At 43.5% G+C, this 23007-nt stretch overlaps 1 protein-coding gene across 3 annotated transcripts in view; it reads left to right on the top strand.

The window, feature by feature from the left end:
- LOC108123739 (uncharacterized) overlaps positions 1–23007 on the top strand; it is a 107770-nt gene that overhangs the window by 25359 nt on the left and 59404 nt on the right. For all 3 annotated transcript variants that reach the window (XM_070276769.1, XM_043213701.2, XM_070276770.1), the window contains one exon: positions 2729–2805. The gene's annotated coding sequence lies outside the window, so the exon portion shown is untranslated. The remainder of the gene's footprint in view (positions 1–2728; positions 2806–23007) is intronic.

Consider the following 23007-nt stretch of genomic DNA (forward strand, 5'->3'; position numbering starts at 1 on the left):
GGATCCGAAAGCTTTAAGGCCGAGAGTGAAAAATTTATGAACGGATTTGAGCGTCAACAGTCGGGCACCGACAGGGAAATATATCAAGGATTATGTCAGCTTCATCACCCGACTCAAGTTAGACGTCAGACGGAGAGAGGATGTCAGGAGGAGATGGATAAATAGGAAAGCCATAGAACAGACAATGAAGAAACTATAAACCCTGGGAACGAATGTAAATAAAACAGGGAGTCGCACTAAAACCAAATTTACAAGAAAACCAGAGACGGAAAGCGAAAAGAAAACTGAAATTGGTGAGCGTAAAAACGAAATTGAGAAACAGGCTCCAGGTCCTGCTATGTGGGTCCTTTCTCTCTGCCTCTGTATCTGTATATGTATCTGGGGAAAGCAAATTTTAAACCTTATCAGAGCCAGTTGGGGAAAATGGAAAGTGGATAAACTGGGTGAAGGCAAACATGCAAATAAATCTGTGGCACTCAGAAGTTCCTCGTCTCGATTTGATTGAAGGAAAGTGGGGCTCTCAGCTGGGAGACGCCTGCTGCCTTAATTTCCCGATGGCTCAAAAATAAAACTTGAATTGCTGCCAGAAACTTCGAGGGAGAAATGGGAATTAGATACCTTGTTTGGAGGTCAGGGTTTAATTCATAATAGTTTATTGATCAATATCGTGAAAGTATGGAGCTCAGGTGGCAGGTCGGATAGTGATTTATTTTCCATATCCTTAAAGAAGAACCATCTCTTTCCATAATGCAGTCATTTCATTACCCATTCTCTCATATTTCCTTTGATTTCCCGGCATTATTCAGCCGTGACTGTTTGCTTTTATCTTTATCTTCCGCTCACTCCCCAGCTCCCCAGGCCCACTTTTGTATTTATTTGTTCTCAATTACTCTCACATCTTGGGGCCGCCAACATTTTTAAAGCTTAACAGCATTTTTCCACCCACTTGGCTGCCAGAAATAATACAAATTCGTACAAACATATATACGGAATGAGGAAGAAAAAGTGAAATTGTTCAGAGCTCTTATTTCCATTCCTGTGGCTGTTTCGCTTAGCCCATTTCTGAGCCATTTGTTATTGTTGTTTTACGCTCTCGCATTGCCGCAATTTTAGATATTTCTTTTTCTCGGACAAGCCAACAAAAAAGCAAAAACAGAAGCTGAAGCAGAAATTGTGGCCAGGAAAAAGTTAAAGTTTATTTATTTTCCTGTGGGTGTAGCTGGGGGAGTGAGAGCAGAGGGAAATAGGGAAAGCCACCTGCACTTTTTCTTTCACGTGCCAACGACCACGAGCCACTTCCACTTCCACTCCTGGACCGGCCTGCTCGGGCCTGGTCTGGCCTGGACTTTCATTACATGGCCAGAAAACGCAGAAAAGTTTTCAGCGCGTTTTTTATTTTGCGTTTTGGGTTGCTGGTTTTGTTTTGGCCTGCGGCTCTGGCTGCAGGTATTTACATTTAAATGCGGCCTGTGGTTCGCCATTGCGCCTATTGTTATGCAATGAAAGTTTGTCCGCGCATTGTTCGCAAGGACCAGAAACTCCCTTAACCTCAATCCTCAATCGCAGGACTCGCTGTTGTTTCGGGCCTCCAATAACCGGTCCAGACAATTTTCATAAATTTTCCCGAGCCTATCTCGTCCCTTCTGCTGCGACCTTCAACGTCAACGTTTTTATTATGTTATTGACTACTAACCACATTTTCACACCAAATAAAAGTGTCCTTGACAGAAAGGACACACGCAAGGAGTCTGGCAAATACATAGAAAACCGGAGAAGGCAGAAAAACGTTTAGAAATTTCAGTGAGCCATAATTTGTTGTCGTTCTACTTTAGTTCTGTGGCCTATCCAGATTTCCGATATATGACGGACACAAAAAGCTGACTATATAAGATATATGTACATATAGTATATGCTATACATTATGTAAAGGTTCTGGACCAGGCATAAATACAAAATTTTATACATATTTTTTGTTTGGTGCCGCCACTGTCTGTTGACGCACAAAAAGTGTTTGCCTTGCCACGCCGGGCCACGCCCATTCGACCACTCGCCCACAGCTCGGCTCCTTTCGGAATTCTTTTTTTCGTTTTGTTGGGGGGAGCTCGCAAAGTGAAATTTATTAGAAACGCAAAATCTGTTTGCAGATTGTGTATAAGATTTGATTATTTATGGTCAGTTGTTTGTTGTGGCCAGCAAGCCAGAAGCCAACACTGAAAATTGGCTAACAAAACAAGCGAAAAACGGGCAAGAGTATTGGAAAAGATAGCGCAGAGTCCAAGAGTTGATTTATGTAAATTTTTGCTTCTCCCCCAAAAGTTGGGCGGAAATATTTTAGTTTTATTCAATAAAAATATTTCCGCTCTTTGGAGTTTCAAAAAATCATTTTGGGGCGACAATAAAAAGCTCTATAAAATAACTATTAGTTAGGTAAGCCCCCAAAGAAATCTCCATCGGGCATTCTTATCCAGCGCCTGGCAGGCACAACTTTTGCATCCACTAAATTAAACTAGGAAAAATTCCCCCCGGTTCATGGCCCACAAAAACTCTTCAACACAAATTCAACTAATTAACTTAAGGCTCCTCGAAGAAGAAACCAAAGCACAGCCAGACCAGGCCAGGGCACAGACTCAGACTCAGACCCAGACCCCCATCAGCGCCAGGCAAAGCAAATAATTTTCAACAAATTTAACTAACGCCGAAAAAACTTTCCCCTGTTGTTCCTTTCCAGAATTAACCCGCCTGGCCGAAGAGAAGAGGAGACTCTGAGAAGCGGCAAGTGGAGCGTGAGGCCAAACTAAACAGGAGGTAAGTTGGACAAACAACTCGAATCGCAATTAACGCTCTAGGGAGAGAGTCCTGGCCGGCCAGGAAGAGGCGCCCCCGAAGAAAAAACAAATTTCATTCCACTTGGGAATTTTTTTCCCAACTACATTCGGTATTTTATTTCTGGCCAGTATTTGCATAAAGACTCAAAGCACTTGCGGCTGGGCATGCGAGGGAATAACTATTTTACGGGGATATTCCCGACCCGGCCCGAGTCGGGGTTACCTTAATGAAATACGCGTAACCAAATTTGCGTTTTCCATGAATAATGCATGATCCAGGTGGTCACCACTGCAACTGTTGCTCCAACGCATATACTAGCGGTGTGTGTTGTTGTTTTTTTCCTGGCCCAATGACAAACTGTCAATAGGTTTATTTTCGCAGCGCGAGGGCCGCCGGGAAAACTTTAACCCAACTGCCATTAAGGGGTTAAATAGGAACTGCTTTCGTCCTTTTCGGGTCGCTTTGTACTGCGCTGTTATACTTTTCGGCGGAAACTTTTCGCTGAGTTTTCGTTTTTATTTCGTGCGTCCGCAAATATTGACCGAATTAACAAAAGCTGCTGCAAAAAGTTTCACCGCAAACAATGGCGAGAGGGTCGCCCACTCCTTCACGCCCTCTGGAGCCGTCTCTTTCGCTTATCCTGTAGGAGGTCCTTGCTCGGACCTGTCCGGGAAAGTGTCAACATGTCCTGCTCCGCTCGGGAGGAAACTTATGACTGACACCAAGCACATTCTCCACCGCCCCGTGTCAGGTAAATAATAGGGCGAATAAAAACTAATCGCGATTTGGGAAGGGACTTGCATTAAAGCTTAAAGACAGGCATGTAAAAGCTATTTTTAAGATAGAGTGTGCGTATGAGAGCCCTTTCAATAAATATATTTTCAGCTACGTTATTGGGCTTTCGAATTTTAGTTTATTGAATTGCATTCCAAAGTATTTTTCAAATTTCCATCTCAAATAAAATAGTTTCCATTTAGGCCGGCATCTATGCTCAGATCATGTTGTAGCGAATCCAAAATATTTCAAACTACATAAAGTAAACCGAAATGGAATTCATCCAAAGGGCAGGGGCGAGGGGCTTGCTAAAAAATGCGGCCATGTATAGCATTGGAGTTTGGATATGCGGCGCACGTTCGGCCACGGGGGTACGTGTTTGGTCCTGGGAATCGAGGAGCTGCACCACAGATAGCCACCCCCCGGGCAGTTGGAGTCCAGTTAGTTAGAAAACTGGGGGCGGCCGGGGGCTCTGAGGTTTGTCGGGTGAAATGCTAAAAGCAAAAAGTCATGCAACTAAATCCTGTCGAAAACGTTTTAAACTCCCAAAGAAAGGGAATAAAAAGGATTTGTGCTAAAAAGCAGCGGAAAATGTGAAAGTCAGCAGGGGTTATGGTCGGGGCTTATGTTCAGAGGCGGGGATAGTGGAGCACTAATGCAAGTGGATGACTTAAAAAATCCAAAATATGTGGCTGGGCAATAACGAACTTAAATGAGCCACGAAGGATTTTCCCGCACAATCGGGCAACAGTTTTAGCCTCAAAGTGTTCACATTTTAAGGTCCTTTCCGCTTCAAAGACAATTCTACTATAATTAATATTAATGAACCTGCAAAGAGCCAATTTTAATTGAATCGGTTTTAAAGACAGTCCAGTAAAAATTAAGATTAATTAGTTTGTTAGCAGCATGTATGATAATTGCTGGTGGGATCTTCCACAATTTGTTTATTATAATTTGCAGTTTAATTTTCCCATATCCTCGGTATTTATTCAGCCGTCAGCTGTAAGCCGGGTAGAGCAGAAAGTATCGGGGATTTCGCATTACAAATCCTCTAAGTGAAGTCTGTTGGCAAATAGGAACTTATACTGCGTTGAGTCAGCACTAAGTGCGGACGAGCATGCAACATTTGTGCCATGCAACGTTGCAGGCTAAGCCCCCCGCCTTCTTCTCTCCCGCAGATTTTCCCATTTTCCAATCTCCTCGCCCCGCCTCTGAACTCCGGAGTTGTCAATGACTGTCAGCGGCAGACAAGCAGAAAAGCGAAGCACGACATTGCAGCTGGGCTTTCGAAAGGGGCGTCAGGGGGCGGGCCAGGCGCCCCAATCCCCACTCCGCACTCGACACTGAACTGGTGACATTTCAATTTTCACACACGCTATGCGGTTTCCCGAGAACGGCAAAAACCCAGCAGGAAAAGCCAGGGAGAGGGCCGGAAAAGCAAAGGAAAAACCCGAAAAGAAATCAAAGCGAACGCCTTAAGTGGAAGACCAAGCCCAAGCCAGGGGGCGTTGCAGGCAGAGGCGTGGTCTCCATTGACCACAAGCCTCAAAGTGCAAATTAAAATTCAATAAAGCACAAAGTAGCAAACAGAGGAGGGCTCTGCAGCCGGGAAAATGAAATTACGATGGTCTTTAGAACCAGGGGAATTAATTAGAAACCGATGTGCCAGCCAGTCGGGGCACCACTTTATTTTAAATTATATCTAATTGCCAAAAGTGAAACTTAAACTTAAAAATTTAAGTACTTTCTATTTCCCCCTCCTAAAATTGCCAACTAATTAGCCGCAGGAATCGCGCGGTTACTGAAACAGCAGAGGGGCGGTCTCTCGATTAGATTCGAAGGGGTATGCGTATGTCTGGGCAGTAATTTCGGGTCAGTTCAAGGTCCTCTGACAAGGTCAGGCCTTAACCAATGAGTTCCTCCCCCTTGGGGCACACTCATACCCCATGAATGTGTTCTTTGTGCTGAAAATTGCATGCAAATTTCATTGCTGGCGGCTTTTTTGAGCGAGCCTCTTGCAACAACAAAGGCTGCGTCGCCTGCCACGGCTGCCCCTCGTTGACATTGTAAATAAATGGGTGTGACTGAAAACTGTGTCAACCCGAAAGTGCAACAAAAATGAAAACACTTTTGCTACAGAACTGTGTGGAAAAAAACGCAACAATGGCAACAGGAAGTGTGCAAAAATTTGTTTAAATTTTAATAGGGCTTTCATTTGTGCACCGAAGTGCATGGATGTATTTGTTATTTGCTGAAGAGCTATTAAATTTAATAATTAAATAAAAAACCAAACAAGCCGTGCTCTATGGCTTAGAACGGAGTTTATGAACCGTGAACCATTTCTGTACCTTCCTCACATATTATACAACGCTCAAATAAATCTAATAAAAGCGCGGCAAACATATTCATATATCAGGGTGGCACATAATATTTATGCGACCAACAAAAGGGAAAAAGTGTAAAAAATTGAAGAAATAGAGGAAAACCAGACGGAAAAGGGCTAGCAGGGAGAACGTGATGCGAGTGGCGCATAAAAATTCCACAAGTGCATAAATTTCAAGCGGATTCTTCGGGGTTATGATGCTCTTAACCGGCAAAAACAGCTCGCGGCAAATTTAATATGCCCGTTGCACTAGGCAATGAAACAGCTTGTGCAACTGCAGCGGTGCAACACGTGCATGTGTGCCACACCTGCCGAGATTTTTGGACATGCCTGCATCGTCTCCATTTCCCTGGCAAGGAGCTTCCCCAAACCAAATTATGGCCACAATTCTTGAGCTCTTTGCCTGCTTACTTCCACTATTTTTATGCTTCTTAGCTCTTTTTACCCTTTTTGCATTCGCAAGTCGAGATTTTCAGTTACACTGAGAGAAATCTGACAAGACCAAGGAGGTCTTTAGTCGTATGGTTTTTGGTAAATGAAATGAATTCGTTTTTCTACGTGAAGAACGGGTAAAAATAAAGTGGTCTGAGGGACGAGCCAGTGCCGCATAAAAAACCAGAAAGTGTCACCAGGACGACGACAAAGCTTCAGCTCCAGCTTCTGTTGCTCCTTGGGCAGAACTTTCCTTCAGCTTGAGCAAATAAGATTTTTTGCAGCTCTGCAGGTGTGCCTCAAGGTGGTTTTCGGGGTGAACGGGCGCAGGACCTGGGGCGCAAGAGGGGGCACGGCTCTTGCTATTAGCCTGGTTCGCATGCCAACTGAAGTGGCAATAAGTGCCATGCATATTGTCGCCAGCATCTGCCGCTGGAACGAAAGAGGGTTAAGGGATTGGCCGTGCAAGTTGGCTGGGAAACCAGCGTGGCTTATTAGAATCTCTGTTTTGGGGGAAAGCGACTTTAAAAGTTAAAGAAGGCTTGAAAGATTAACAAATTGCAATTCAATAGATCGACTCTGGATAAAAAAAGCAAACAAATTGTAAACATTTTTCATGACATTTTCGGTTTTATTACGACGTTTTCTGATAAGCACTCAGCTTGACTATTATTTTCCATTTCATTCAATCCGAAATTAGGAAATCTTTCATCAAACACAATACAAACTTCCCGACCAATACTGGCTGCCGGCACCGCAAAAGTTTCGGGGCACCGCAGTCGCAGCGGCTACACAAACATTTATTTGAACTTTATATATCAAGCATGACTTTTAAACTTTTATTTTCGCTTTTTTCCCCTCTGTTTCGGAAAATTTCTAATGGATTTTGCCGTGGTTTAGGTTGTGGGTTCTGGGCTCTGGGCTTTGGGGTTGCTGGGTGATTGGCTGGTCCTTCGACTTGGGCGGCGTGTGTGCACTTGACTTGAAGTGGTTTATCCATGTCAACACGGCTGCCTTGTCAATGTCGGTGGGTCAGTGGTCTCTGCGGAGCGCTGGATCGGTGGCTCGTCGCATGCAAATTCGAGCCGCGTTCAAAGGTCAACAATGGCCACCAACAAAGGAAAAAAGGTCAAGCAATTAGTGTCACAGCAGCCTGTCCAACTGCCAGACATTTGTTGATGCTCGTTCAACAAAAGCGAAAAGGGGCTCTCCTGCCCGGCTCCCAGCCCTGCCTCTGCCCCTGCCCCTGCCCCTGGTGTTGGCTGATAAGATAACAGATAAGGGTATTATTACGCTGGCATTGCGTTTGACTTTGATTTGTGTGCCTAGCTGGCCGGGTCATGTGTGTGTGTTCGTCTGTCTGAACTCTGGCCCATGACACTCTGGGCAGGGCAGCGCCCAGCTGGGATATTCTTCCAATCACTTAGCTGTTCGCACGGCCTTCCTTTAAGATCGGATTAAATGGAATGCAAATGCCCTCCCCCACACTTGAGCTGTATTTACACCGAGCTGGCAGGCAGCCTGCTTCCGTTCGTGACACATTCAAGTTGCTGTTGCTTTTTCGTCAGAAATTTAATTACGCATACGCTCCGTGAGCCGGTGAGCCCGTGCTCCTCTTCATGTTACTTGCACTATCCTAATGAGCAGTGCCAGATATTCGCACGAAGAGCACACGAATCCCCCATTAAAGGCGTCCTGCTAACGAGGGTGGCAGTTGGGAGGACATTTTGGGGCTTACACTCGACATTGAATTCGGGCCAGAACATGGTTGTGTCGTTCACGGAACTCAATTTAACGCAAATTGGGAAGATTTATCTTCGAATGCAAATTAATTTTTCACCAGAAATTCTGCTGCCCTGCCGAGGCTTCATTAAAACCGAGTTAAGGTTCTGTTGCGGTTCCAATTTAGTTTGGTTAGAACCCTTCCAAATAATTCGAAAAACTTGAGAAACTTTCCTAGAAAAACGTCTATTGCCTACTTTATTGTAAATAGTAGGCCATATTTCGAAAGTATCTTTCGTTATAAATATTTCGCTCCTTTAGCACCATCCCTATGGAAACGAGCACTTCCCAGGGCCACCAAGGACTCTCAACCTCTTCCTTTATTGTGCTCTTTACATATTCATGGCGATGTAGCCTGTGGGTAGCAAGGCCGGGTATGAGCTCGAGTCCCTTTTTTTTGAGACTACCCTCTATTTTCATTTTATTTTTGGCACACGAAGGCACTATTTGTCGTAGTAGCTAGCTCTGCCTGCAGTTAATGTAATATAACCATCATCAGGATTCTGTTACCCAAGAGCACAAGCGCAGGCACAGGCACAGGACACGGCATCTCGAGCTGTCTTTAATGGCCTGGCGCCGTAAGATATGCTACACTTTTCCACCATCGTGACTGGCACGAAAATGAAATGATTTGTATTCGCGCGAAAATAAATTATGTGCAAGTATTTTAAATACGTTCACTGAGCATTTTTCCCGGCACTGTCTTGCCCGAAATGAGCACGCAATTTTTCACCAGCTTGGCCCGAGGATACAATGTCGGGGGAAGCTGGAGATGGAGCGCTGAAGAGCTAAGGACCTGGAGGAGGTGACTCCGTCTATGGGTTCAACATAATGAAAATGTCGAAGTGAAAGTAGTAAAATTTACATAATCTATGCGCACGAAAATAAATGGGAAAAAATCACACGGCTCCCCCATTCGACAAAGATAAACATTTGATTAAGCGTATTAGATGAAGGGAGGAGGTAACTGGGGGACACCTGCAAGGATAGTGTTCCTCGCTTCTGGCTGCTGCCTGATGGCTCCTGGCTGCCACTTAATAGTTGAAGGCAGCAGCAACTTTTGATGGCACAGCGCCAAAGCGATAGAGAGTCGAGAAAACTTTATTAGATGTGAGAAATATTAACATGAGGCAAGTGTATATATCCTGAGAACTGGGTATATCTCTGTGTGTGTGGCAAAGTTCCCCTGGGAACAACAACTATGCAAATGGACTCGAAGCACTGAAGGCAGTGAAATGGCAAAGTTGTTGATGCTAAATTAAAATGCATTCTAAATGCAGCTACGACAATGGAACTTCTTGCAAAGTCAAGACTTCTGAGAGGAACAAGTGCAGCAGGACAGTTGGAATAATACATAGAAATAAGCGGAGAATAATGGAAAACAATGAGAAGCAGAAAACCAGTCTCTGCTCTTGGCGAAGTTGAAATTAAAGAAGAAAGTTGGCGAGGTGGCGTCTTTGTTTGCTGACGGGAGGCTTATGGAGGGGTTTTTCTTGTCAGAATGCAGTTAGTGAGACAATATTAAGAATCCTTTCAAGCAGCTAACCTATATTTTGCCCAAAAGCTGGAGAGCTAGCAGTGCTGGTTTTTGTTTTAAAAGCGTGTTTTGCTCTACGCTCGAAATAAAAGTATTCACTCACTTTTGAACAAAGCTTTTCAGCAATTGTCAGTCAGTCAGTGGCGAGGGCACTTCACAATGCGAAAGCCAAGATAAGCTCAATAAAACTGTCGCCTTGCCACTTGGCGAACACATTTACATATGCCAGGACTCCCTTTGTTCCTTCCTTATTCAAAGGAAAAGTGCAACATCAGCGAAAAGCAAAACGATAGCCAGACTCGCCAGCTTCTCTGTATTCAAATGTGCAAAATGTTCATTTATATACTTGGGTGGAGCACAGGCCTCCCCTTCTGGAAGAATCACAAAATATAAATTCGTATATTATACATAAATAAATAAAAATAAAAATAAAAGTAAGAGCTCTGTGGCAAACCCTGGAAAAGAAAATGCAAACGTCATCGACAGCAACAAAGGCCTTCCAGCTGGTGAAGTGAACTCATGTTTCTGGCACAGGATCTGAAGCTCAAATTGGTTTAACCTCTCAACTGTCTCCAAAGGATACAGAGTGGGAAAAAAGACAGCAATAGAGTCGCAGGATTTTGCAGGAATAAAATATTAGGCAATGGTAGTATTTAGACTGAGGGATTCGCTCTTTCTGTCTTTCTACCAAAAACAACATTTAATATTCCCTTTCTGTAGTATTTATTTAAAATTTATGCTGATGTCTCTGACTGTCTGTGGGCCCGCAAATGGCACATGCACACTCACAGGACTCTTCCTGTACCCTGTCCTGTAAGGAGCAAGCGGGCTAGGAGACCGAACAAACGAGACAGACAGCTACTCTCATGTGTGCTTATGTAAATGTATTTACTTGTCTGCCGTCATTTTGTGGCAGTCGCCAGTCACAATCTGCTACATTTCCATAAATATTTTAGAAAATTTACATAAAATGTTAAAGGCGCAAAATTCCAAGAACAAGAACAAGCACACGATGAGCCGCGCTCCCGAATCAGAGAAAGCGAGTGGGAGAAACCGAGAAACACAAAATAAAAATTAATTCATGACGACAAAAGTCAATTTTGTAAATCCACAAAACATATGGTGCAAGAAAGCAACAACACACCTCCATCCAACGCACATACACATGTGAAATGAAAATGCAAACGATGTGCGGATGCCCCAGCCGCCCAACCCACAACCCACTCGACTTTTTTATAATTCCGTGGCACGTGGCAAAAATTCAGACGCATTGGGCCGCATAAAATTGCATTAAAAGCTAATGAGCTTGAAATAAAAGACAATTTGAGTTTGAATTGAAAATTTCTCTCCTTTTGTGGCATTTGGCCTTGGTCTTTTGTTTCCATTGCGGGCGACCAAGAAAGCCATTAAAGGACATTTTCCCAAAATTAGAAAGCCAAAAGATTACCATGGGCGCCCCACGGAAATGTAAATTATTACCTTTCCGCGGAGGGGTGACTTGAAAAGCTCTCTGCAGCATTGTAGGGTTTCCGCGGAAATAAAATAATTATGTGCAGCCTATTTTCAGTACAATTGAAAATCACCAATTAATTGGTAATAAAACCAGTTCATTTCATTTCCATAATACAGTTTTCCATAAAAGCAGTTAATAAATGGCATAATATTTAGACAAAGAGGCTTAATAAAATTGGCACAGCAAGGTAGAGATTTAAACAGGATAATAAGCTTATAGCACAGTCCATATTAGGGATGTCGGAAATATATAAAAATATCGATATATCGATATATTTTCTCTTAAAAAAATATTATTATCGTGATATTTTTTGGGCAAAAATAGTCGATAATAATATTTTTGAGTTGGTGTTCTCCGATATTAGTTGCGAAAGAAAGGAAATGCAGGTTTACTTGAGTATGCCATTTTGTATTTGGGAGACAAATCCGTTGGAATTCTGGAACTCACAAATTTCAACGATGACGATGCTAGCGAAGGTTTCTTTAAGTTTTCTTATCACGCCTGGAAGTTCGGTTCCATCTGAACGGTTGGCTTCTGCCATTAAATGTGTTGTCTGTGACTCCCGTAGTCGAATGACATACCAGCATATAACCGAAAGAGTTTTTTTTAAATCATTGAAGAAAGATTTATTTTGTAATTAAGAGCATTAAATAAGAGAATTAAGTAATTAGCATTATTAAGTACATATTCCATGAATTCCATGAAACTTTTTTTTTTGTATTAAGTTTTTTTTATAAATAAATTTGAATACAATGTCCTTAATAATTTTGTTATTTTTTATTTCAAAGAACTTAAATAAAAGTTGCTTGAGAGTGGGTATAAATATTTGTTGTTTTTTCAATTCACTTTTTAAATAAAAAATATGTCTTGTTTGCAGTTCATGGCGGATGACAACACATATTAAAACCTTTTTTTAAATTTAAAAATAACCTTTTTTCAGTTTTAGCTGACTATTAAAAATATCGAAAATACTCGATATATCGATTTTTTTTGGTGATGTTTCTGAATATTATCGATTGATATTTTTTTCACAGCAAATATCATCAATACGATATTTTTTCAAAAACCAACAACCCTAGTCCATATCCACGGATTTTTCATTAAAGTTCCAATAAGTTTCTATTTAACGACGTTTTTCAACCAATTTCTAGTGGACTTCCTACCAACAACTGATATAACCCCCTGCGATGGCCTCTTAGATGGATTATCCTTCAATATGTATCAAAGTATTTAGTTATAATTTTTAATTGATCTTAAAAATCTCCTTAAAAATCTGGAACAAGCATTGCGTGCTATAACAGCTTAAAATATATCGTTGAAGTGGAATCGTTGAAAATATATCGTTGAACTAAAAAGACTCATATGCAATGTATAGATCGATTCTGCTTAAACCTGTATCAAAATACTAAATCATAATTTTCGATCGATTTTCCATACATTTTTCTGGGGGAACTCCTCTGGGGGATCATAAAGTATGGAGCATATGGGGAGGAGCATATGACCCCCTGTGAAGGCCATATCTTGGCCAATGTTGGAGATTATCTTATTAGAAAGCTACTTTGTATCCCCACATCAACTGCTGTTAATTACGTTAACCTCGGAATCCTTTGGGCGGGTATTCTCTATTTTCCCAGCCAATCACCTCCCCCTGTGGAACTATATCAGTATCTCTTCCTGTCAAGCAGTTTGCTCAGCTCCTAGAACAGTTTTCGAGTAAAAAATTTGCTGTCATTGCAGTTAAATGAACCAACAAAGTGTGCAGGGATGTGGCAGTGTGTGTCCGTGGGTGTGTTCGAGTGGGTGTGTTGGGGTGGGAGTGGCATTGTGTTGAAGTGTTGTTCAGTCTTCTAACCTCATCAATCGTTTACTTTATGGTGGAAGGGCTTGGCATTTATTGAAGCTGCTTGGGAAAAGCTATTGTATATTCTATGCGCCAGCACAAAGAACTAAACACACAGAAAAAATAGAGAGATTTCTTTACTCATTCGGTTAAATATTAAAAAAAATATAAGGTCTGATCTTCAGTATTTTTTAGTTGTATATATTTTTATATTTATTTTAAAAATTTTTCATATCAGGGGACAATTTTTTCTTCATGCACTTTCTGCCCTTCGCCCTGGCAACATGCGTATTTGCAGGAGAACCAGGAGGCAGAATCTCATCTGAGTCGGCTCCGTCTGTCGGTTGCATGAGGCCCGTCATGGGCGCAGCTCCACACCCCCCACACCCTTTAAGCCCAGGAACGCCTTAAATCTCGGCCCATAGAAAGTAATCTTAATGGCTTTTTTGTTGCCGCAGAAGCAGGAGCTGCAGAACCTGCCGACTGAGAGTTTTCTGCAGTTGCAGGAAAAAGTCCAGGCAGGCCATGAAAATTGCAAAATGCATTCAACGTTCCGGGGGCCAAACGCATAAATTGTAAACCCCAGCAGAACCCCAGCCCTCTGCCAGTCTAGCTCCTCGTGTGGCGTCTGCGGATTTGAATAGCCAATTTGTTTGGCATTGTTTGCCCAGATACCATTGCCAGGCGGGGGAGGGGGCTCGCAGAAAGGGCATTTGCATTTCTAAGATAAAATGCAAATATTTCAATTTGTAACTTAAGCAAATTGCCTCAATGAGTGCAGCTGTCAGTCAACCTCAGTGCCATTCTCAGGCTCGACTCCTGCAGCCTTTCTTATAGCCTTTTTTGAAAAGCCACAAGCCTTCTCCCCGTAAAGAACCTTTAGAGTTGATTGCTTTCTGCAATTGAGCGTAACGCAGATCCCATATTTCCTGCCAAAATGCAAGCATTTAAAGGACATGCAATTTGTATTTTTGTGCATTTTATCGATGCAGCAATTAGCACGTATGGCTTTTCTTTGGTATCTCAGAAGTGGAGCATGTGCACCCGGCCATGAAATTGTTTTAGTTTCTGGCAGGTAATGAAATCTTTTGAGAAAAATTGGTCGAATCAGATTGCACTCGTGTCGATTAAAAAATCCTTTCGAATGTCAAATATTATTTGATTGTCCTGCCAAGAGAAACAACTCATGTGTATATGGCTGGCTTTATTTTATTTCATTTGAAACAGATAGTGGTTATGTATTTTTAACTATTGGACCTTATTAGCCATCTATTTGTTAGAATATAAGCCACTTTGCAACGAGTATGTGCAAATTCCGAGGAGTGTGATATCAAGTAGCTGCGACTTCGAGTTGAATGTTGGCGGACAACAAGGAGCAACACAGGAAGAACCTGTAGCAACTATCAGGGAAACATTTGAGCAACAGCCACTGAACAGCAGCAACAGCCTAAGCAAACAAGCAACACGGACAAGTTTGTGAACAACTCTGGACTGCGTCTTGTTCCAGTTGCTGTTACTGTTGCTGCTATTGTTAGCAATAAACTTTTTTTTTGTATGTCCCTTGCAGAGCCGCCTTCCCTTTCTTCCTGCGCCCCACTCATTTCCTCGTAGTCGTAGCCTCTGTCCGACTGTCTTATGGGCTTGTGTACTCGTTACTCTCGCTGTCTGTCAGTCAAAACGTCATTATTGTTGCTGCTGTTGTTGCTGATGTAGCCGCTGTTGGTTTTCTTGTACAAGCTGCGTGTTGTTTGAACAAAAACTATCCATAAACACACTCGCACCCATCTCGCCCCATGCCGCCCATATCACCCGAGCACCCCTGCACTCAAAGATGAACATGTCGAGCTGCTCGAGAAGAGAATTCTGTGGCTGCACACTGAAGTGGGGGCGGGGCCGAGAGGCTGTTGAAGGATTTTGGGGGCGTGGCCAACTGGGTCCTGACACTCTTGTTTGCTAACAATGCAATGTATGTCAAGGCAAAATATGTTCATTCAACTCAACAAACAAAACGGCAAAAACAAAAAAAAAAACCACCGCCACCACCCACGCACACAAGGATCTGCAACAACAACAAGAGAATGGAGAACATCAATAATGCAAGAAAACGAAGGACTCTGCCTTGATATGTGGGCACTGCACTGGAGAATGTAGGGCTATATTATCAAAACTATATCAATTTTTGTTAACAAATTTTTGATTTATTTCCAATTAGAAGCCCCTGTTTCTCCCAGTGCATGCGCGTACCAATGCTTCGTTGATTACATAAACGCAATTGAAATTTACGAGAGCCCTGCAATTGAAATTGAAAATTGCAAAACGACTGAGGCCTCCTGTAGTTTCCGTTTTTGGGCCTGCACATGGGTGACCTTGGGCAGGAGGGAGCACTCTCACTTTCTGCAGGCCAGGAGTTTGTGGAAAGTGTGTTAAACATAACAATCGACATGTTTTTGCAAAAGAAGTGCTCTACAAGCCAACATACCAGATATTGATAATGCATTTGACACATGGAGGAGAAAATCTGTGCGAAAGGAGTCTTCCTAAATAATTCCTTAGACCCATCATTATGTATTCCGTAATGTGTTCATTTCCCGACTAACTTTAATGACCGTAACAGGCCCCATCAAGCTTGCTTTTAATTTGTTTCTTGCTTTGGTGAAGCAGCAAAAATTGCGAGAAATATTGCAAAAAGCGGGTAAGTGGGCGAGGAGGATGATTGCAATACAAGCAGCCCTTGGGAGTCCCTTCTACCGGCAAAATTGCATAACAACTGCCATTAAAAGGCAGACAAGCAAATTAAAATGCACACAAAACAAGGAGCGGGGCGAAATGAAAAAAATTCAGAAACAAAACAGCCGCAACAACAATGGGCGCAACAATAAGAACAACCGTGACGGCAACAAAAAGTTATAAACTTTGTTTAAAAAACAATTACAAGTGCCGGAGAAGAAGAAGGCGGACCGAGCGCCGGCCGGACGCATAAAGAAAATATTAAAAATATAAACTTTACAGTCAATAAAAGGCGCCAAAAGGCGAGACGCTAAAAGAGGCAAACTCTTTATGACAAAAGGCGATATAATAATAAAGCAAAGCGGGCTTCAGGAAGGAGTTCGGATCAAACAAGGATGCAGATGCGAACGGAGGCTGTAAAGATACAGATACGGATACACGGATAAACGGATACACGGATACAGATGCAGGTCCAGGCGTAGGCACTAAACGGCCACTTAAACGTTAACTTGATTTAGCACCTCGTAACCAAGGGAGGCCCGAACAAAGAAAAAACATCGGGCATCGGGGGTCAAAAGTCAGCAGTAGCCAGTGCGGCGGGGGCGGGGCATAATCGGGTCATAAAGCCAGATCAGCAGCGGGCCAAAAAAGAGAGAAACAATCCCAGGAAGAATTGTTCCGGGGAGAGGCAATAAAAAATGGGAAAGCGGCCAGAACGAATGAATATGATGGCCAGGGAGATTAACAATGAGAGTCCTGCCATAAAACCGAGCATGTGAATTGATATCATAGGGACTTGATAATTGGCGTGGGATAATCGTAAACTGGTTCAAATAAATTCGAGGAATGGAGCTTGCAGAAGTTACTCTTATAGTATGACAACTATCCAGTTTAAAACATCATTGGCATACTTTGTTTGAGTATTTTATTAGTATTATTAGTGCCATGGTGGGGCCCGTTTTCCGCACAATTTCGTTTTTGTCGCAGGACACCTGAAATGAGCCTTATTATCGCTGAACTGTGCAATTTGTCTCGCCCCGAGCCCGCAGATCAAGTTGGCAGCACTCCATTCACATTCACCTGTAATCGCTTTCATTTGTCTCCGAGTACAGTGCCCCAACTAATTGCGTCATTAGTTCTGCAAGATGAATAATTGCATGGGTTGGGGGGCAGCGATAAGGGGGCAGCTGTCAGAAGTTTTATCGCAAGTTTATCTCCGAGTTGCGACAACTGCAACAAAAAGTATTTAAGGCCCGGCCGGGCTGCGCGGCAAAAAGGACGAGTTCAAAGGCAAAGCTGCACACAGGACTGGGAAAAAAATGGCAAAACACACAGGACGAGGTGGGGGCGTATTCATGGCAAAGGAATGACAGGCATATAGGGGTTCCGCCTAAAAAGGCCCCTAAAAAGTGACGGCTTGTGAGAGCACCACCTCCAAGAAATAATGTCCTGCGGCAGCTTCGGGAAATGAAAACTTCTTTGCAATGTATATGACTCTCGGCCTTTGCCTCTGTCCCTCTCCATGAGTTTTTCGTGAGTTTTCCGGGCATTCCCTTCAGATTTTTTTTTTTGGGTGGAAAAGTTACGCGAATGGCTTGCAGCTGATGAGTAGTCGAGAGTCGGTCTCGGGAGTAGAAAACTATGTGGGAGCCTGCACTCGGAGAATAGGGGGAATGTTTGCGGGGCAAATAGACATTCCACATTATCATTTCAAACTCTTAAAGATATCTTAAATTTAAATGCAAGGGAAAACAAGGCTGTGTGGTTGGTTGAGGCCTTATTTTGAGCACTAATAGTTGTTGATGCGAGTGCATGTGACATGAAATTGAACGCAAAAAGCGTTGCCACCGTGAAGTTCCTAAACCGCACACAAACCACAAAAGCGAAAGCCAAAGGAATCCATCATGAGGCCCCTCCCGCCATCATCATCAGTGGGATCGTGATGATGACCATTATCCCCGACTGAGGCATCACGTTTGGCGGAGGTGTGGCCTCCCAGCGGTCTCCTGTTTGATGTGGCCGCTATGTCTTTTATTATATTTCTTTAACTTTTTCTCCTGTCGCGCTCAGCGTTGGTCCGTGTCCCGTGTCCTCTGTCTCTCGGCAAAGTTAATCCTTGGGCATCAATTTCCCGAAATAATTTGAGCAACATCAAAAGTTTTAATATGCCCAATGATAATGGCGCCTCAGTCCCGGCCGAAACTTTTTTATTGCCCGCGCTCCGTAATTTCTTTGTCATGAGTTATGGCACCCAGCTGGCCGCACTTGCCCCCGCCGGCGACCTTCGACCTGCTCTTCGTCGCAGTGCCTGCGGTCAGCGATAGTCATTATGCTGTTTATTGAGCACCTCACCTGCGGGCAGCCGAAAAAAGGAAAGTAACCAAAAGTCACAGCGGGTGAGTGGGACTTCTCATCGGTAGGGCTCTCTCCACGGACCTGATGAATTGTCTTTGTTCCACCGCCGTGAAAAGGACAATAAGGACACTCAGCATGGGGCTTCTCAGGGAAGATGGAGCCTGTGATGGAGCTCAATACGTTAACCGATTCGAGCTGATGAATTGCAATGACTTAATGGCCAGGTCGTTGTGGCAATATTAGTTGGTTTAGAAGTCAAAATATAAGCATTTTAAGAGAGTGTTTATTGATTTAAATTTTCAAACTAAAAGATCCACCCCGAATTTCCCAAAATCAAACCCACACTTCAGACTAAAACTTTGCAGAATACCTCAATTTTGGAACACAAAGCCGGGAAACAACCTCAGTTTTCAACTCATTTGCATCACTCTTGCCACTCACCAACGTTTCAACAATTAGTGGCATTAACGATGTTTGGCAATAATCGCATTCGATCGCTTCCCCGTTTCCAATTTGTCCGCCGCACGGAAAAATTCGCAATCAGAGAGCAAAGATGGTTGGGGAAATGATAAAGGAGAACCGGGAAGGACGTGCAGATCCAACCAAAGCTAGAGCTCCAATAATGCACATAAACAACAAAGCAATGCAATTAGGCGCCAAACCAGGACATGAGAGTACAATGGCAACTGATACAACAAGGACCCCCGGATTATGCAACAATTCTTGGCTGCGTAACAACGGACGGTTCGCTTTATAGCTCCAGCACTCTGCATCCCTTTTTTCATTGCCAATTAAAAGCATTTGATAAAAAAAAAGCAGGTTTGGAGCGAAGGACAGCATACAGGATGCAGATGCAGTCAGACAGCAATAAGCGCGGCAAGCCGAATGCAACCGAAAAGTGAACAAGAGCGAAGCCAGGTGCAACAACAGAAAGCTCATTTGTTGCAGGTGCACGGGGAAAAAGTGCGGATTGCTTTCAAAAACACAATTAAATTGCTTTTTAGTTCGCTTTTCGGTAATTTTGTGAAATGCACCAGTGCCACTTTTCGCATTCTGTTTATTAAAAAAGTGAATAATTTTTTAATCATTGGTTTTCTCGCCGTGCTACGGCTATTGCCGTTCCGATGACTGCTCGACGTTGAAACAAGTTTATCAACGTGTGAAAATTGCAAGCGCAATATGCACAGCCAACCACCACAATAACAAGGAAGAAGTGGGTGGCAGCCGGCCGGGTAATGTGTGCGGGGGCCAGAACCAGCCAGGACCGACTGCGAGGCCAGGACAAAATGTGAGCCAGAGGAAGTTCGACGCCATGCTGGCCGCATATTCAAATGCAAATCACGCCATTAATATGCAGCACATACAGACATACATCCTCCCACCCACACACATACTGCTCAAAGGCAGTGGCCCCATCCTCGGCTCTCCAATATCGAACGTTGCATTTTGACAAAATTATCCTTGGACGGGTTAAATTTTGTGGTCATGCGATGCTGGCACTAGAGTGTCCCTCCTTTCGCTGATGATGATGAACTGGATGCCGATGACAAGGCAATCTTTTTTGTCCCAGTCCGGCTAACGAAGCCTCTCAGCCATCCACCAGCGAAGTCGCCACTTACACGTGTCAGTTTTCAGGCGGTGGAAGGCACTTCTTAGATTCCTCATCTTAACATAAAAAAAAGTGCAGTGAAAAATTTAAAATACCTGACAAAAGCGAACGATAAAATCTATACTTCATGACTGAAAATGTTGCCTTTCTTTCATAAAATATCATCGCTTACATCATCGCTTGTTTTCAACTTTAATTAAGCCGTGCAGCTTAACCTGGTCGGCATTCTCCGGCTCAATTAAGTCAGGGCCGGGCAGTCGGGGGCGACTGGGGCTGAGCCACCATGACGCTGCCACTTTCGCAGAGCATCGATTTAAAAGTTCCACATCTCAAGCTTCCAGCTCGCCCTTAAAGCCAGAGAAGAGGCAGGGCAGACAAAAAATAAGTCACTCACTTAAAAGTTGGGCGCCTGCAACCTCGTGGCAAAGTTTGAACAGTCTCCATTTTCATGTCCGTGTCTGGATCCCATGTCCAATGTCCTTGCTTGTCGCTGGTCAGTTAGTTTCAATTTTAGTTTCCAGTTTTTAGTCCTCCTTCCACTTTAGGGCGTGCTTTTTTTTTTGGGAGCTGGAGCTCGACAAACTGGACACTGATTACATGTGACAAGTTAATGAGTTTGCGGCCAAACATGGCTTGTTGAGCAAATAAATTAATTGGAGCTCTAATTGAGCTTTTTTCGAGGGACCCGCGAATCGCGATCCGCTTTAAATAATGACCATAAATCACATTTCAATTACGGGCCAACAGTCGCCGTTTGCTGCTGATGGAAATCATGTAGTCATGCAGTCCGACTTGAGAAATTTAATTTATATGCGAGCCAAATTCAATTCGCCGTTTTGGCCGGCGGCTACTGCTGGGGCTGCTTGACTGCTTTAATGCTTGGCTGCAATAAATAAACAAATAAATGTACACGAAAACATTGAATGCAAGTGGTCGGACGAGCGGGTTCGTTGAACTGAGATTTTACATGGAAGCAGTGCCAAAAACGTGAAATTTATTCTGGCGGTCGCCGGTCTTCGCTGGAGGATTCTCGCGGCCCTCTTCGGCTTCTGCCTCCATTGCACATCATTAAGCGATAATTATTTGGGGCTCTGCGAGCATTCGAGGGGAAGAATTATTGCATTTTCAACGAGAGCCAGTGCCTGCCAGCGAATGATAAAGCGTCCGCGGAAAGGATTCTTAAATGAGTGAAATATGAACAGCAAAAGTTCTGGGACTTCTGGGGGACTCAAAGTGCATATTTAATTTGAATCCAGAAAGGGTTTCAAATGCTCTCAGTTGGCATTGCATCCTCTTAGATTGAGAGCCTAGACTTATCCAAAAGAATACCTTTTATTCCTCATTAATTTTCAGTAATACCTTGAGAGGCTCGGACAAAAAACGAATGTACCACACACGTTTTGGCTTCTCGTATGGGTTTCCCTTTTTTCACTATTCCGCACATTATGCAAAATTAATTTTCAGTCCCTGTCCCTGGCCCGAGTCCCTGGAAGAGTGTCCAGACAAAGGGAAAGCCCACTGCCTCGGCTCTGCTAAGCTCTGCCCAGGGAAGCACAATTGATTTGTCCGGCCGGGAAAGTCCAGAAAAACCCTGCCAGAGAAACAGCAAGAACGAGGGGCTATTTATTTGTCAATTTGGAAAAGGAAAGCCAGAAAGGCTGCGACTTAGAGGCAAATAAATATCTTATTTCGCAGAAAATACAACATGAAATAAAATGTTTCGGCAAGGACGGCAGAGCAGAGGGCGAGAGCCCGGAAAGTAGGAGCCGAAAAGAAGCAAAATCCCATAAACACGACATGCCACAAAGAAGGACACTGCAGAATAAAATGCTTCCTAATTTAAAGAAAAATCAAACTGGCAATGTCTGCAGATAAAAGAAAACAGAAGAAGGCAAAGTCAAGAAAATAAAGCTGACAAAATATTAGAGTGAAAGGACCGCAGCGAGAGGAGAAACATTTTGCACATATTGGGCCAATTTTCGGAACTGGATTTCCCCAATGACTTTGTCATTTCGGTTTTCCGATTTTCCGATTTCCCAGTTTGTTGTTTCGTCTTCTTGCATTTGCATTTCAAATTCCATTTGGCCGGCTTCCCTTTGGCAGTTAATGTTTGGATTGACAAAAGCCTTGACCGGCTAATCAGGACTGGCCTGGCCCTAATTAATTTGCTAATGCATATGTATGAGAGCAGCATCCCCGGGGGGTAATTGGAGTTCGGGTAATTGAAAGAAACCGACGGAAAACTGGCGACACTTGGCGGAGAATAAAGCATATTTATGTGTGGTTGTGTTTGGGCATAATAATTGTTTGTTTTTCCACCGCGGGTCAGCCAAAACAGAAGCCACTCAGGAAACAAACGGAAAATGGAAAACAAAACAGGGGCGTAGTCGGAAAGGAAACGAAAAGGGAACCTCCTCTGATTGATTTGCAGGTTTCCGGGAAATCTTTGACTCTGCTCTCGTTTTTCTTGTATTTCAAAGATTTTTTCAGTATTTTCCCCAGCAGGGCGTGTCTAATTTGACGCCCTCTCCCCGGCTCGTGAAAATATGCAAAACAACATTTTGTGGGTAGCAGTCAACACACACTCCCCTGCCCTCCACTCCACTCCCCTCTCATTTACATAATTATAAGATAAATAAAAATTTTCCAGCAATAACAGAGTCAGAGGCTCTCCACTCTCCTGCTTTTGTTTCATTTTTGATTTCTTGCTGCCAAGGACGACATTCAGCAATTTATGCAAAGTGAACCAGGGGCGGGGAACTGGCGGAAGGGGCGTGGCTGGCGCATGGAAATCATAAACAAAAGTTGGCTGTGTCTAAGCCAAGCAAGTTGCCGGAGAGTGTGTGACAAGCGGATGAAAACTCGCACACTTTTGCACAAAAGTGCCAAACCGGAAACGGCAAACACCAACGGCATGGGGAACAAGGGGAATTTTCAGGAATTTATTACAAAATGGCCGACGAAATGGACACGAAAGGCTTCGCATCCGTGTTGCATTTTATTCCGTCTGGTTCCGTCCATGTGAAGGCTCAAGTGGTCTGAGGCGGAGCCGCATTAACTTTTGACACTTTGATTGGCCGGTCAACTCGGGCCGGCCCGTTTAATTGAAGTCAGCCAAGTGCAGACAGTAGAAATTGAATTCGGCTCACTCTTTTGGTCAGAATTCGAAGAAGATGGCCAGGGCAAGGGTTTCTGGGGCCCGTGCTGCATAATTGAGTTTATTAAAATT

This window comes from Drosophila bipectinata, chromosome 2L, assembly GCF_030179905.1.
Source record: "Drosophila bipectinata strain 14024-0381.07 chromosome 2L, DbipHiC1v2, whole genome shotgun sequence".
Taxonomy (NCBI): Eukaryota; Metazoa; Arthropoda; class Insecta; order Diptera; family Drosophilidae; genus Drosophila; species Drosophila bipectinata.